A 16,332-nucleotide genomic window follows, 5' to 3' on the forward strand; every position below is an offset into this window, starting at 1 on the left:
AAGCATTACTAAATTCAGCCCAAGTTACCATATCAGTAAACAGTCCACTGCACTGTGTGTGCGTGTGCAGGGACAAGGTGCGGCCGTTGCGTGCAGGTCGCGAGTGGCCTTGTACACTTACTTTTGGCACCACACCCTCTGTGTACCATCAGCACAACTCGTGACCAGGCAAGCACTGACACACCAGACCTGCCTTAATTGTAGACAGTGACGTAAAGTGGGCGCTGATCATTAATTGGTCTGACTCACACCACACGCGAATCTGACCAATGATTCTGCGCCCCCTACTCAAGTTCGCCCACCTGCGCCCATAGAGAAGTTAGTTCCCGGACCCCGGGCCTGCAGCTGGTTCACTTGCAGGCTGCCTGACTGGTCATTTGAACATTACGTGATATAGTTTGGAAGCCAGCGCACCTGGGAGCCCTCCTCTGCTGCAGCTTCCACCGCGTTGTGCCCGCGGCCGTATGGGACCCAAGCGTGGTAATGAACACTTGCAAATATGGCCAGGGACTGCCGGAGGACCCCCACCCTTCCGTTAACCAACATAACATTATAAACAGGAAGTGATAGGGCTTTCTTTGGAAGACGGGGGATCTTTCGACACCCCGGCCGTATTTATTAAAATATACAAAATAAATCAAAAATTGAAATAAACAATATTTACATAATTTCGCAGAAAATGTTACAATTGATATATACAGGTATTCAGATGGCTAACCTTAACATATTTCTAGTACAAGGTATTTCCTTTCCGAAACTAGCATATCAATTCACATTAGGCAATTTGTTAATTTTCTGCGTACCTATTTGGGCCTACGGCAAGGTCAATAACTTGTGTCAGGTCCTTATCACTAAACCACGCCCTCCTGAAAGAGTGCGCATGCGCAGGAGGGCCCGTTTACCGTGGGGGCACATCCCCTCCCCGGTTACCCCCGTACCCCCTAGTTAACTACGCCCTCCTGTCGGAGTGCCCATGCGCAGGAGGGCCCGTTTACCGTGGGGGCACATCCCCTCCCCGTTTACCACCGTACACCCTATTAAACCACGCCCCTCTGTCGAAGTGCGCATGCGCTGAGGGCCCACTTACCGTGAGGGTACTTTGGTCCTCCGGTTACCCCGTACGCTCCATTAACTCCATTAAAGGGGGCCCTTGCATCTCTGTGCCATTTACTGGTGTCATTGTGCACGTGCGGGGTGGCCAAAGAGCCTAGAGAAAGCGTGACTGTCTCCCCTGCACCCATGTACCCAACAGGCTGTACCTGCCCCTGGAGTTCTATGAGAGACCACTTGTCTCTCACTTTGGGCGACCCCATTTGAGAATGGCGCCACCCCCCTAAGGACCTTAAATTAACTACTCACCAATCATGACCTTACCGCCACAGGCCAGCGTAGTTGACCGACAATCTGGCCCCCTCCTACACTGAAAGGTCATGCCCTAACCTTAAATACTCACACCTAGCCCTCATATGTTTAGTCCAACTATCGGGCCCTACCAACTCCTTGGAAGATCATATCTCGTCCCTATACTCCCTTTCGTGTGCAAGAAAAATTTCTCTGCAATGGTTTCACCCCAGATGTGTACAAACGGACGCCGTCTTTCAAGAAGCACGACTCCCCCCAGATGCACCTCTGGGCTATGGTCTGTAATTAGCGAGCCTCACTATTGTTGTTACTAGGTATTTTTTTCCATGGGCACAATGGCCTCACAGACTCGCTTCCCAACATCAGGAGATCTGGAATGTCTGCGCCAGGCTGTACCTCAAGTACGGACATGTCGACCCACTTTTACCCAGGCGTCCTGGTGTACCTGTTCATTCAGGCCCCCCCCCCAAAATGCGTGCTAATTATGCTACGGCTGACTGATCCAGAGAAATTAGACATGCCGCCATAGGCCACCAGATGGGCTTAATTGAATGGCATTAGGCTGCGCCCGATACGACACGGCGCTCATGACGCTGACACCCACTGGCAGTGCAACTGAAAAGGCTACCCGGGGAACAACAGGCCCCCAAAAGCTCCCAGTGGCGTATCGTGAAGTCTGTTAACCACCCACACCTGACCACTATGCTGTGGGAAATGTTCAGTGTATGTCTACCTCCTTACTATGGAAGTCCCCAAACGCGCTGTGTCTACTAAAAATGGCAACTGGGAGATCGGGCCCCCGTAAAGGCCGAGTCCAGCTTCCCGACCAGGGGTGCTGAGGTATTGCATAGGCCTATTACTTCAGGGTTTGGTCAAGCTGACCAGGCACACCCCTGTGCATGCCACATTACTATCGTTGGCTCTACCAATTGGTAACCTATGAATATACTATGACGACCACGGTGGCCCTGCGAGCACAGGCGCCGTTCCTGTAGAAATACAGTTTCCTGATAAGGAACATACTGCCATCTTATGCAAAGCAATATCCTGCTACATTACTGCGGCCAGCCGTGCAACACGCAGGGTTGCCAGTATTAAGGTAAAAATTTGTTGTCACTCTGGAACTTTTCAGCAAGCGCAGCCACAGGCATCACTGCCCTAACACAATTATGGTGGACGACTGTACCACTCGGTCTTTACTTTGGCGATTATCGGCAACTCTGTACAGAAATTTGTAGAACACTTCTAAACCTTCGCCTGTTATCTAGGGTTAACACACCAATAAACAATCAACCCAGTGTTGGCACCTCTTGAGTCCTTGATCGATCGTCCATCACACTTGATGTCGTTGCTTGCCATTCCTGTACCTGACGTACGCGACCCTCTGGCTGTCCACCTGTTGCAGTTGTCGCGGTGTGGAGCACTTCCGAGGTATCTGCCATGGACCCAGCCATACATAAATGGAAAAGACAAACGATTAGTGTTTCTGGCTTCCTGACGAAAGATGCAGTACAAGTGCCTGTATTACATTGCCATCACATGCTTAGCCTTAGCTAAGATTAGCACCAAATGCATTCCATCAAACTTGCAACTGCAAGTGTTAAGCCTAGCATCAGTCTGCGTCATATGCGGAGCATTTGAATTAGTGTTGCAGTGAGGGTGCCTGGTAGGGTGTCATTAAACAATAGACCTGGAGTCCGGACAGTACAAAGTGTGAAGTACAGTGAAACAGCGCATTCATGGTTACTAAAAGGTATGCTGCAGCCAAGCACATTTCTTGCAAGGCCGGTCCTATTGGTATTCCCGAACTCCGTCAACACATACTTGTATGAGCGTATCTGTGTGCCATGACACTCCCCCCCCGAAAACTTACGAGTACCAGCCCATGGTGCCTAGGGCCTTAGACACAGGCCCCCAAATTCCTATGTACCGCTGCAACTGCGCACAGGGATACCCCTGAAGGTATGACAACAGGGCCTGGGTTGGAGTGCTCCTGTATCCTTAATGCACCTGATAGACTATACCAATGCTAGTATATGCCTCATGTCTTGATTTAACTGGTCCAAATACACGTCCCGATCTATGTGATGATTCGCACTTTGTGTGCACACATTCATACTGCAACATGCCTTTGTGTATATCATGGACTTGGTGCACACAATGGAAACTGTAAACATGCCAGTGATCGCCTTGAGTATTTAGTACACTCACCAACTATGCTTAGTGCATACACCGATGTAGCAGTAACTAGTGCCCACCCCTGGATGCTGTATTGAGATTATCGTGTACTCATTACATACACGCAGCATACTAGACACTGTTCATTCCGTGCTTAGTGCACACACACACACATAAAAATCACCATAACCATCATTTATATATATCCTGTTTTCAAGATAAATGGTCAAATTTCGACTTCACCCTTTATTCTAGAGTGCTTTGTGCACACACAGACCCAACACTGTGTGCGGACTGACCCCCAGGTGTCAGAGCGCTTTACATTAAGAACAGTAGTGTTTACTGGAGCCAAAAATTACAAGTGGGCCTGCCACAAACAAAGTGCATGCGTGGCAAAGCCTGCTACACCCACGCTTCTTATAAGTTTCTAAAATTTTTTGTAGCGTTAATTTGGCCTGAGGGCATAAAGCCGCCCAACAATGGAACCAGATGTTACATAGTTTTTGGAAAGCTGAAGAAAAGGACAATAATGATTCCTCTACTAAGTCGAACTATGTCACTACACTGCAATCCAATAGGCCAGGAATCTCCCACTTTCGATTTTATAAGAGCTGCTTATGTTCCATGAAACTCCTTGACAGCTACTAATATTATTAGTGACCACAACAAACATGATTACATTAGTGGCCATACTATGCAAGATTAACCGCCATCACCTCCGTGCAACACGCAGGGTTACCAGTATTAAGGTAGAAATTCTTTGTCACTCTGGAATGTTTCAGCAAGCGCAGCCACAGGCATCACTGCCCTAACACAATTATGGTGGACCAAACCACGACTGTACCACTCGGTATTTACTTTGACGATTATCGGCACCTCTGTACAGAAATTTGTAGAACACTTCTAAGCCTTCACCTGTTATCAGCCCTAAACCACGAGGGACCCCCATGCCAGAAATGTGCCCTGATTAAATTAAAACCCTCAGGGCATCCCTTGCCCGGGGAACGTCTTAACTTTTCTACCGATCCTGCACCCCGCACCGCCCAGCTAATGCACAACCGAACCTGATGAGCAAAAGGCCCTGATAAGGCTTGAACTCATGGCCCCTGGTTTACAAGACCAGTGCTCTGCCACTGAGCTACAAGGCCAGTCTTTTTTTAAAGACATTTGCCCAGAATCACAGGATGTTGAGTCAACCCTGAGGCTCAAACCTTGGTTTCCAGCACCAAAGTCCGCAGTTTTTGCCGTCAGACCACATACTCTCCCTGAATCTCCGATGTTTACTGTTGCCCGGTGCTGTCCCCCCCACAACATTAAAACTGAACGATTTGTACATTGTCTTTCGTCAATGGTACCAATTTTTCAGCCCCCCGCTGGTTGCATCAGAGCCCAAGTTATTGGTAACACCGGTTATTTGCAGTGTCTACAAATGACAGGAGAACGGCGTGAAGCGCTGAAGGAAAACATGTCCCCGCCTAATCCAGCACATGCACTGGTTGAAACATCCACCTAAAATGCTCCTGGGCTTCTCCCAGCCAAAGGTTCTTTTCGGCTCGCCTTTAAAAGCATGCAGACCAGCTTACAAATACTTTCTAAAAAATCCGGCACAATTTGGATCCATCGTATTTAACCCAGTCACTTCTGCCATCCTGTCCCTGAAAGCTGGTCATCTGAGGCGTTTTACAACTGCGGACTGCTAAGCTGCTGCAACAGGCGCAGTAACCCATTGAGCCATTTCACCTCCCAAAATAGTACCTAGCAAAATGCCACATGCTCTTCTAAGAGCGCCTCTGAGGTGAAACGCACTACGAGTAACCATATTTCAATCCCGTTCATCCTCTCTTCAAGAAAAGGACCCGAACTTGCAAACCACCCTCCCCCCCGTTCAGGAGGCTCGCGCCGTCACCTTTAATGCCCCAGGCAGCTCTGCCCCGTAAATCGCTCGCTACCTATTCACCCAGCGGGGCCCAGCAGGACAAACTCTTGCCTACTTAAACAGACGGCTACACCTACGCCCCACTTTTGAGCTTGAACGTGGAAACTCGTGCACTACCCACTATACACAGCTACACAGCGCCCGTCCACCATTGCTCACCATAACGCCCACACCGTCAATCTACAGTCAATCCACCGCGTGGGGCAGCACCAGGTGCCGTCATGGTGAAATCGTCCCTCATCTCCTGACGTTATCAGTGGTCCCAGATATACCGCACAGCTCCTCCAGTGGGGCGCGAACATATGCATGTTTCAAAGACTCTGCCTCAAGATATGAGTGTGCGCATGTCTGAATTGTTTCCTTTTACACACGTGTGAAGTGAGAGCGATTGTCTGGCCAGTGCTCACCTCTGTCAAGATGCTGCCACCACACAGCCACAATCTTAGCATCAGCACTCCTCAGACTGACGCATGGAAGAATAAAGATTAAAAAACGGCCGTGCCGGAAAGTGCTCTTTCAATACAAAGCAGAATTCATGGGTGCAGGAGTTGCCATTTAGAACAGGTGCAAGAGTAAAAAATGTTCAAAGGAAGTTAAAAGGAAAACAAATGAACGAGAGGAAAGTAGCAAGAAAACAAGCTTGCGGTTCAGACAGAGAGTACAGGTGCATTTGCCTTCTGGTCCCTGGTGAGGTATGCTCCACGGAATAAAATGTGCCAATGGGCCCTGTGCATCCTGACCCAAAGCCACCAATTGCCTTACCCCCACAGGACCGTCAATCCTGCAGTGCCAGCCCTCCGTGCAGCGCATGTATAGTGGATCAATAGTGATTGCTAGTCTTTTGTAGTGTGCTTGCCATGCACTTTTGCTGTAGCTGAAGCTTCAGTAGGCCCCGCTTGTGAGTGCACCAAAGTTGAAAAAAGATAGAAGTGTTCTCTTTTAAGTAAAGGACCTTAAAAGCCACACTAGACATGACAGACACATACTCACATGCTGTAAGCTCTGACCATACTCGATGTGTGTAAACGGCCATGACATGCTAGGGAGTCATAGGTCTCTGGGGACATCCCACCCTAATATTTCAATGCTGAGAGTTTCACTGCCTGAATGCGACAGCATTGCAACCAGAGAGTTTCATGTCACAGAGCACGGCCGGATGGGTGAGGGAATGAAAGTCCTGTGTATTTCACCAATCATCTAAATACTATTGGTTATACATCCCTCCCCTTCCACCAGCAGTGTCATGTGTTTATGAGGTTACGACGTATATTGATTCCTATTCTGGTCTGAAGAGCCATAGGAATTATTTCGTTTTTTCACAGCAGACCTTCAACAGAGTAATTCAAAAGAGCTTCTCCCTACCCCACTGTAATTGTAGAGCATTACCTACACTCAAGGTTTTGGGTTTCCATGATGTGTGGCATTTTCATAATTTCAACGTTTTATTATTGCCTCAGCCTGTTCCCGGTTTCCTTGACTGCTCAGAAGAGCGCAATCCAGCAAGGTGCCGGCAAGGATCAGCTTTTAAAGGCAGACTTGGGGCCCCTTTTGATGCTGCAGACTGACTACCCACGAGTTGTCACAGGGAAGTAGACCGATCGTTTAGGAAACTATCCCTAACGATAGCATTCATTTCAAAGAGATTGGGCTTACAAAAGGACCTCAAAAGCCTCCCATTGGTTAGGATTTCACGGTACCCAGGAATGCTTTTTAATCAAAAGTGCATGCTAAGGGCGATCGACCAAGATGGCCGCGTTCTGGTGAGGCTCCGAGGGTGAGACCATAGCCCTGACCTAATCCGGCCAGTTATCCTGCCCAGAAGTGACCCAGACTGCTTGAGCCTGTGTCGGAGGTGATTCGGAGCGCAGCGATCCAACTCCGAGATTTCTGCGACATTGTGGACCGGAGCTGCGTCGTGCGGAGACCTGAGGCCTACTTCCACGCCAGAAGCACCGGCCTAAATTTGGAGGTGCAGCTGCCGGAGGAGCGCCATTGTCGATCCTCGAGTGCGGGCGCGGGACGGAGCCTGGACATCTGGAGGCGGGTGAGTGGTGTCCTGGCTGCCCCCCCACCCGGCTTCACCCCGCCGGTGGGCACACGAGCGGGATCGCTGCTCCCCCCCCGCCGAGGGGCCTGTGCTCGGCGACACTGAGGGACGGCTGTTTGCACCGGCGCCTGCCCCTTCCAGGCCCACGGCCCCGGGGGCCCGCGGCGGCGCGAAACGGTGAGAGGAACTCCTGCTCCCACATCATTGGCCGGAGCACACGCCTGCCTACGGGCCCCCTCCCCCCCTGATACACAGACCCGAATCGACCGCTGCAGGGGCCTAGGATTGGTGTCCCAGTGGGGCGCCTAGACGACGCGTGGGGAAAGCGGCCTGCTTTCTTGGACACCGGACCTGCCCCGGCCACCTGTGCATTCCTTCATCTACCCCAGTGGGACCGGAGGCGGCACCCCCCCCCTCACTGCCCCATAATGAGCGGCAGGGGTAATCGTGGGACCCAGCAGAGCAAATTGGAGAAATTTGCTTACAACAAAGACTTTCCCCCGCTGACGGAGCAGAAAAGAACCAGCGCTAATGGCGCGGAGGGCGGTGCGGTTCCGGCCATAACGCTGGAGGACATCATGGCGGCCCTGAATCAGGTGCAAACCACGGTTGGCTCCATCTCCACGGATGTCACACTGCTGCGGGCAGACCTACAAAAGATGTCGTCAAGGGTCACGGCGGTAGGACAGGTGACTACGACCCTCACCACGGACACGGCGTCTCTGCTGAAAAGGGTGGCGCAATTGGAGGAGGACAACAAATTCCTGGCGGACAAGATGGATGACCAGGAAGGGCGCTCCAGGCGCAATAATATACGCCTTATTGGCCTGCCAGAATCGGAAGGGGAGCCGGCCATGGACCTCTATGTGGAAGACCTAGTAAGGAATGTCCTGCAACCAAAAGGCCTCTCAAAGTTCTTCTCGGTGGAGCGGGCACACCGGGTCCCGGGGGGGCGTCCACGCACCGGGGCGCGACCAAGACCTGTTATAGCGCGCATATTCAACTTTAGGGATCGCGATGCCATCCTCCAAACGGCAAGGATCGCGCCACCCATACGAATACAAAACTCGGAAGTCTTAATTTTCCCAGACTACACGACGGCAGTGGCAGCGAAACGGAGAAGCTTCCTAGAGGTGAAAAAAACATTAAGGTCACGTGAGTTGCCATACTCCATGCTCTTCCCGGCGCGCCTAAGGGTGGTGGCTGATAAAAAAACTTGTTCTTTGATACGCCGGAGGAGGCACACGACTGGCTCGAGGGTTGGAGACCGGCAGAGGGCTCTGGCAGACAGAACAGCAGGCGCAGAAGGCAAGGACAATCCGACGAGCATGAACTGACCGGACAAGAGGAGAAGGCTGAGTCCGACCCGGTTGCGGACTCGGGGGAGTGACTCCTGCTGCATAAGGGAAGTACCTTTACTTTTTTGCTTTGACCTGTGGCAGGGTACAGAACTTGCTCTTACTGCTGCGCACCTTCCTTCATGTGCTACTGAGACTTTACCAGTGAACTGGGACTCTGGGACTCTTAAGGGCTATTGGTCCTCCTTGAACTTTCACCCCCCCTATGCTCTTGTAAGCAACGTTGTCTTTTGACTGGGTTTGTAAGCACTCTGCTGAGTTGGGGTGGCGGGCAGTTTGGAGTCCGCGAAGCAGGGAGGCAGGGAGGGGGAGGGAAGGGGGTATGTTTTATGTTGTTAGTTTTGTTTTTTGCTACTGAGATACACCTAACTGCACTGAGTGGCATGATGTTTGGAACCACAGAAACGATTCTTTGTCTACTTGGCACACTGATCCAGGATGATGGGGGTTGACACGCACATAGCTCAACGGGGCGGTGGGGCCAATGTAACACCGTCTTTGTCGATACTCTCCTGGAATGTCCGGGGCCTTGGGGACAAGGTCAAGCGGGGTCTGGTCCTGAAAAGCATTAAGAGGGAAAAGGCTGCAGTGATCCTCCTACAGGAAACGCACCTCACTGGCACGGCCACAAAAGCCATGGACCGATGGGGTTTTCAGATGATGGCACACTCTGAGTTCACCTCTGGGTCAAGGGGAGTCGGAGTTCTAGTGAAAAAGCAGTTCCCCCTACTTGTACACTCTACTAGGTCAGATACGGCGGGTAGATTCGCCGCTCTACATGCACAGTGGGAGGGAAAACCCATTAATATCATCTCCGTCTACATTCCACCAGCGTTACAGGCGATAGCCCTAGCAGATCTTAGCGCTTTTATACTTGGTCTCCCTGAGGGGGATTTACTTCTTCGGGGAGATTTTAATTTGGTAGCTGATAGCCTGAAGGATAGGGTTCCCCCGAAAGTGGCTCCAGCTGGTACAACACGACTGGAGGAATTCATGGCGGCTATGGGACTGGAAGACCTATGGAGGACTCACAACCCCCAGCACCAACAGTACACATTTCACTCCAGCGTCCACGATACGCTCACCAGGCTCGACTATTTTCTTAGCTCACCGGGTGGTCCTGGTACTGTATCCAAGGTGGAGATTAGGCCACGCGGTATTTCGGACCACTCCCCACTGTTGCTTACCTATACACATCACCACCCCACACGGCGTCGGATATACCCAATCCGCGCTGCATACCTTCACAATTCTAAGGTCAGGAAGGAGCTGAGGGTGGGAACCAAACAGTACTTCCGAGACAACTCGGGCTCGGTGGCCTCTGCTGCCACTCTGTGGGAGGCCTATAAAACAGTGCTTCGAGGGTCTGCGATAGGTTCCATTACAGCGCTTAAGCGGGAGGGACGGGCGGAACTGTTAGCTCTAGAAACAGCAGTGGCGGGAGCTGAAGCAAGGCACGCGGCGGATCCAAACCCCACCACAGCGCACACTTTACGAATAGCACAACATCGTCATAAAACACACCTCACAGAGGAAGTCTAGTTGCAACTGTCTGCCACGCGACATAAAATTTACGAGCTGGGCGACAAAGCGGGAAAGTTACTGGCCTGGTTGGACAGACGTGACAGACGAGACAGGTGGATAGCGCAACTGACGATAGAGGGGGGTGTCCACATTAGAGATCCCAGTGCAATAGTGCATGCACTTGCTAGTCACTATGAAACGGTGTACGCATCACCATCTACGATCTCGGAGGATGAGGCGTACACTTACATTAAAGACCTCAAAATGCCAGCGTTGACTGAGGAAGAGACTCAGGCTTTGGACGCAGACTTGACGACCGATGAGATACAACTGGCGATTAAAGCCCTGCGGACGGGTAAGGTGCTGGGACCCAATGGTATCCCGGTCGACTTATACCGGCAGCAGGCGGACACGCTAGCGCCGCACTTGCTCAATATGTTCACGGATAGCCTGCAGGCAGGGGTACTCCCGCTGGATCAGCGCACGGCCACAATAGTGGCAATCCTAAAACCAGGGAAGCCAGCGGACCAATGTACGTCATACCGCCCAATTTCCCTCATTAACGCTGAGGCTAAAATACTCGTGAAACTATTGGCGCAACGCCTCACGCCCCATCTGCCCAAGCTCATACACGAAGACCAGTCCGGCTTTATGCCGGGCAGAAGCACGGCACTTAACTTGCGCAGAGTTCACGGTGCGCTCGCGCGAGCCCAGTTTCTATTGGAGCCAGAGGTGATACTGTCCCTCGACGCCCATATGGCGTTTGACACAGTCCACTGGCCCTTTTTATTTGCTGTGCTCCGTCACTTTGGTTTCAGCCCGAAATTCTGCTCCTGGATCTGTCTGCTCTATGCAAGACCGATGGCACATGTGGCTGCCAACGGCCACATCTCGGCGGACTTTCCGTTGTTTAGAGGCACGCGCCAGGGTTGTCCACTTTCCCCGTTACTGTTTGCCATGGTCCTTGAACCTCTGGCCGCATGGATAAGGTGGGAACCCACGATCAGTGGTATCCGCTGGATGGGTGACTGGGAAGATAGAATATCCTTATACGCCGACGATGTCCTGATATATCTCACCTCTCCCACGCGCTCGATTAACACACTACTAGATGTCTGCACGGCCTACGGCCGAGCCTCCGGCTACTCAATCAATTGGTCCAAGTCCACCATGTACATATTGCACGGTCCTACACCACGCTTACCGGACACCTGCCCGTTGCGCATCTCTGACGCCGGGTTTAAATACTTAGGGATACACATTACAGCTGACCCTGCCTCTTTCTACACACATAACCTACAGCCGCCTCTTGACCGCCTCAAGCGTGACACCCGACACTGGGAATCACTGCCGCTGACATTGCTGGGTAAGGCGGCTCTGTTCAAAATGATGGCCCTGCCCCGCTTCCTCTACGTCCTAGAAAACACGCCCTACCCTGTCCCTCCCAAATATTTCAAAACCATCGCAGCACAGGTCACGGTGTTGCTGTGGGGCACTAAACCTGCCCGAATAGCGCAAGCCAAGCTTACGCGTGGCTGGTACGATGGAGGCATAGCGCTCCCGGATGTCAATCTTTACTACTGGGCGTCGCAGTTGAATATTGTTAACCAATGGCTTCATCTTCCCCAGTCTGAACCAGCCCTGAAGGCGGACAGGGCGCAGTTGGGATTCCCCGGACTGCTAGCTCCCCTATATGATAAACCATTACTCACATCAAAGATAGGCCCACTACGTCACACACTCACCGTGTGGCATGCAGCACTGAGCAAGCTGAAATGGCAGGGAGTGCTGACACAGCTGACCCCGTTGTGGGACATAAAGAAACTGGGTCGACTGAGGCACTCCCAAGGGCTTCGACCGTTGGGATGCTATTGGCATCTCGACCATTGGAGATCTATGGCAGCGGGGGCAGGTGCTACCTTTCGAGACACTGCAACAACCATACGATCTGGCGCTGACAGAACAATTCAGGTACACACAGGTACGGCATACGTTGACAACAGCGCTCGATTCTGGTAAGGATGTCCCAGAGGCGTCCCCACTCGAGGACAGGCTTCTGACTGACTTTATGCCTTTAAAGGCGACGTCTCTAACATACAAGAAACTCGTAAACAACTTACCTGACCCTCTAGAGGCCCTGCGGGAGAAATGGGTACATGACTGTGGCGACATGGACGACTCAGAGTGGCAGGAGGCGACATCGTCTCCGAAAGAAATAGGTGTCCCCGCGCGTCTTCGCCTGGTACAACTGCGTATCTTACACAGATCATACTACACGAGGGATGCACTACACAAAATGAAAAGGATAGCACACCCTTACTGCCTGAGGGGATGCGGGGAAATAGGTAGCTTCTATCACACGATATGGGAATGCCCCCGAATTGCACACTACTGGGCTCAAGTGCTGCGCACCATGTCCCAATCTGAGGAACTCTCCATACTGCCAGACCCCAAGCGCTGCCTGTTGAACATATGGGAACCCAACGACCTCACGCGATATGGGCAGACCTGGATGACAATAGGTATGATGGTCGCGAAAAGGAATATAGCACAAAGGTGGGGCGGGGGGATGACGCCTTCCTTAGCGGCCTGGAGGCAAGATATGGATGCTGCGATGATTGCAGAACGGGCTGTGTATCGCAACAGGGGCTGCCCCAAGAAATGGAAGAAGGTCTGGGGGGTGTGGAATAAATACAGAGGGGACATCTGCGACCCACCTTCTGATACGGACACCACTAGCTCCGATACGGAATAATACTGCAAGCCTTCACCTGAGGTTAACCACCCACGTTTTGATGTGTACAAAGATATGCTCCTGTATTCATGATGTGATTGTACAGTTTTCTATGTCCAAGCCGCGATGCCTGACTCATTTTGTGTTCATATATGACATTGTATCGCATTGTTTTCCAAATGCCAATAAAAATATTTTCAAAAAAAAAAAAAGTGCATGCTAAATATAGACATTTCGTTATAGAACACATTTGCATCTATTCTCGCAAACGATTTTAAAGAACCTAAATAAAAACAGCAAGCTCACATTAACCACAGTGATAGAGCCCCGGGGAGATTTCCAGAATGGCTTTGCACTAACAGACAGGGAGTGTAGTAATCAGATATACAAACAGACAAAACTATTTATATGGTTGTTTGCAATGAAGGTGAATTACAGTTTTAACAAACAGTCTGTCACTCATAAGAGCCTTACAGGCCTTCAGAATGAGAAACATGAAATCGGAACCTAGGATTTGTGAAGATAGACTTTTGACTTTGATTGAGGGATTGCTGCACTGATGCCAGAGGATGGATCATTTAAACACTACATATGAAATAGGGACAACGTCCCACTTTGTCAAGAAACAATAAAAATCGGGATACATAACCTCCCAACTTTACCCCCAGTGGTGTAAATGTGCATTTCATTGTCTTCAGTCAAAGCAAAAGTCTGCTTCTTTTTTCAATTTACTATGTCTACAATTTATCGCGACAGCTCCTGCTCCTTTTTTTAACGTCTTTTTCAAAATCTCCTATTTTAAAACTCTGCTGACCAGAGGAAAATCATACTCACTAATGAGACATTAAGATAAAAAATTATGAAAAGGGCTGGGAAGAAATGGCCCCCAGCGATGGGATCTTGCCTCACTGAGCTGGTGCATATGGTCTGTTCACGGATACTGGTTATAGGTTCGGAGTGAAGTGTAAATAGGTTTAAATTAATTCGGAGTAAGCAACAGCTCTAAAGCATGAGGCAAAAAGGTCATGAGTGAAAGAAAGGTATTTTAAAGGGCCTAATGGAATCTACAGCCATAGATTATTTACTAATGCAGTCTACCGTCTCTGGTCACAGCATAAATACTGACTAGGGGTCCATAGGAGACTGAGACCAGTCACAGGGCAGAAGAAACAGGCACAGAGTTCTGGAGCACTTTGTTGAACTTTATTGGATTTTCTATAGAAACACATAGGGTTTCCCCAAAAGTAATGAGGAACTTAATTGGGCGAGTCTACCAACCTCATAGGTGCCAAGGTTTCAGGTTGCATATGTGTGACATTTGGATAATTTAAGTGAAATTATGAGTGACATTCAATGACTATGAGTGACATGTTCTCATGAGCAAAATTGAGCAATGAAGACGAGGGGAACATCGGAAATTGCACCCATTTGAGTAGTAGATTGTTAATTTTTTAAAGCTAGCTTTGAAGGAACAGTATGTTTTTTTCAGAGCAGGGTGAGGATTGTCTACATCTATTTAAATGACTCTTGCATTGACAGTTAAGCATTAATCTACCTATTTGGACCAGATTAATTATGGAGAATGGTACATTGCCTCACCGCTAATGTTGCCCCATACATGCTGTGTTTCTTGTACTGTAAAACATTTCTCAAAGACAAAACCCTGATTGCACCACCTGTTAACTTTGTAGTTAAGTCTTTTATTAGCTGGTCTGCATTGAGGTTTGAGGACTGCTTTTTAGGCGCTGTCCAAAGGTATTTATGACACAATAAGGAGGCCATGGCAACAATTAGTACAATGGCTGAATGGAGAACTCTTTTATGACTCAACAAGTGATGTCACTTTCCAGCCACCCTACAGAGTTTGAGGCTCATAGCTTCATTCTGCCTCTGACAGGCCACCTGAGATGACAGGGCTTCCTTAAGAATTTGAAGCCCAAGACTCGCTGGGCAGTATGCTGAGGATTTTCCTTCAGCCGAAGACCTCCATTTTCTGGCTGTGTCACATATTTGAAATGTCCCTCATAATTACGCTGCAATTATGAAAATACTACACACGGTGACCTGAAACCTCTATTTTTGGTGCTCTCTGTAAGGTTGTCTGTGGGTACATATGACTGGATAACCTGGTGCTCTTTAAGGTCATCATCTATTATTTACTGTGCTTTAAAAGTTAATAAATTAAATATGTAATGTAAAATGCACCATTTTGGTCTGTCTTTTTCCAAAGTTTTCTTGGGGGGAGAACCCCCCAAAACCCCTCTAAGAATAGTCGGGCTCACTCACTGCATTCGCTCGCTACGCGCCAGATGGGGGCTGCACTCGAAAAATTTTCCCGGGCTGCTTAAAGTTCCCAGTCCGCCCCTGAAAATTGGTGTACAGTTCTTAAAAATACACCACACTTCTACTTGTTTTCAATAAAAACTGCGTTAACTGCCCTCATAAATCTACCAATAGATCATGCTCTATCTAAGAAACTCATCTCAGGTAAAAATTCTGCGGCATGCCCTCAAGTCATAATTCCATTTTTCAAGAATATTGGGCGTAGCCATTGTCTATGCTGTTGTCTGAGTTTTAAGCAATCCAACAGAATATGCAACATATCACTTTTGGTGTCCAACCCACAGACACAATTCCCTCCTATGCTGATAATTTTTCGGTCGAGCGTAAAAAGTGCTTGCGCTGTAGGCGATCTGTTATCTTTACTTTGTGTGGTCTGACTCCTCCCACCACTGGTTGTCCTTTAAAAAATGTAGCCTGCAAATGGCTAATGGTGGGTGCATGTCCCACCTCTTATGAAAAGTTCACTCCCACAGAGTATTGCTGCGGGAGCGAGCAGCGGCGCGCAGGGTGGTAGCTTGTCTTCGAGTGCCTGCCCTAACCGCTTCTGGTCTCTATGAGCCATCTTTTCCCGCCCCACCACTCTTCCCTGTCACCCTGTGCCCGCCCCCACTACTACCAGCACCTTATGCCATGGCCAGGGCCTCAGAGACTATGACTGTGCAACGTCACTCATTTATAGCGCCTTCTTTTTTTGTTTGTAACTTTTTTATTATAATAAAACATCAAAAAACAAACAAGGCAATATAACAAATAGTGCAACCATTAGGCGTGTGCTCAAGGAGGACGGGAGCTACATGATAGCATAGGACAAAATATATCGATTACAGGTAAGGGGGTCGGAGGTGAGAAT

The 16,332-nt window shown here is 49.7% G+C and overlaps 1 protein-coding gene and 1 non-coding gene across 7 annotated transcripts in view; one reads left to right on the forward strand and one right to left on the reverse strand.

The window, feature by feature from the left end:
- The window catches only part of ATP8B4 (ATPase phospholipid transporting 8B4 (putative)), a 4,589,528-nt gene that overhangs the window by 1,157,760 nt on the left and 3,415,436 nt on the right, over positions 1 to 16,332 (forward strand). The gene's annotated exons all lie outside the window — the stretch shown is intronic.
- Positions 4,617 to 4,688, reverse strand: TRNAT-UGU (transfer RNA threonine (anticodon UGU)). Its single transcript has one exon. It is a non-coding gene; the product is annotated as a tRNA-Thr (tRNA).

The sequence above is a fragment of the Lissotriton helveticus genome, chromosome 3_2, assembly GCF_964261635.1.
Source record: "Lissotriton helveticus chromosome 3_2, aLisHel1.1, whole genome shotgun sequence".
In the NCBI taxonomy this organism is placed as follows: domain Eukaryota; kingdom Metazoa; phylum Chordata; class Amphibia; order Caudata; family Salamandridae; genus Lissotriton; species Lissotriton helveticus.